We start from the raw sequence: 1238 nt of genomic DNA, 5'->3' as shown, positions 1-1238 counted from the left end.
TCTCTCTCTCTCTCTCTCTCTCTGTCTCTCTCTCTCTCTCTCTCTGTCTCTCTCTCTCTCTCTCTCTCTCTCTCTCTCTCTCTCTCTGTCTCTCTCTCTCTCTCTCTCTCTCTCTCCTTGCCTCCCCATGTCCCCACATCTATATCTATTTTCTCTCTCCTCAAGCTATGTTCTAACAGTTCCTTCCAACAGAATCCCTCCCTAGTGTCTATCACATGATATGTCATTCAGGAGAAGCTCTGCAAGTCTGTAGCATCAATCAAAAGACTGGGGTTTTGTAATCACAACCTCAACTAGGCCACATCCCCTGACCCAGGCTCCTGTCACAGACTACACTGAAGTTTCCAACTTACTTGTTCTCACCAAGTCATGGCTGGGTTGTCTGCCCAGCATGAAAAAGAATGACCTCAGGAAACTTTTAAATTAGAATGCTCCAGACCAGAATCTGATCCTTAAAATAAGAATTTTGCTTTTCCCAGAGAAGACTGGGGAAGAGGATAGAGGCATGAAGACAGAGCAGTCAAGGTGTGTCTAAGTGGGAAAAAGGAGGAAACCAAAACTGTTCCAGACTTCACATGTGCAGAAGAGTGCCACCCTCCATTCTGGGAGAGAGCAGGGTGCTATCTTCGCTTAAATTCCTGTTACACAGGAAAAGAGGGAAAATGTTAGGGAGGGAAGGGGGAAAGGGATGGATACAAGTAGCACATCCTTAACTATGAACACCTTATTTAAGCAGCAAACTCGACAAGTGGGATAAAGGGGAACTGCTCAGCTGAGCTAAAAACAGGAGGTTCCTGTGCTACTAAATCACCAGAGCTGGGAGGTCCCAGTGCATAATCCTAGCTAAATCCCTGAGGGTGTTACTCTTTCCTTTCACACCCCATCTCACAGTCCCCCTTAGAGTGAGTAGAAGGATGGGTTATTTGTTTTGTTTTCTTCTTACTACTCAGGTAATCACTTTGTTCTTATAAAGAAGCTTCACCCTCCAACCTCTCTGGTGCTGAGTAGAGAGGACACTTTGTCGAAGGTCATCTCTGCCACAGCCTAAATGGAGGATAGTTTTACTGGAGCTGCCCTGCTCTCAGCTCAAGTCTAGCAATGGTTGTCATCACCACTATCATCATCATCACCACCCACCATAAACCATCATCATCATCATCATCGTTGTTAATAATAATAAATAATATTTAGCTAGCACTTTAAGGTGCTATACGTATGTATATGTACCAAAACAACCT

Source organism: Petaurus breviceps, unplaced genomic scaffold (genome assembly GCF_028583685.1).
Source record: "Petaurus breviceps papuanus isolate PSGF00001 unplaced genomic scaffold, PetGlider_PUasm1.0 551, whole genome shotgun sequence".
Classification (NCBI taxonomy): Eukaryota; Metazoa; Chordata; class Mammalia; order Diprotodontia; family Petauridae; genus Petaurus; species Petaurus breviceps.
Note: the sequence above shows the minus strand (reverse complement) of the source record.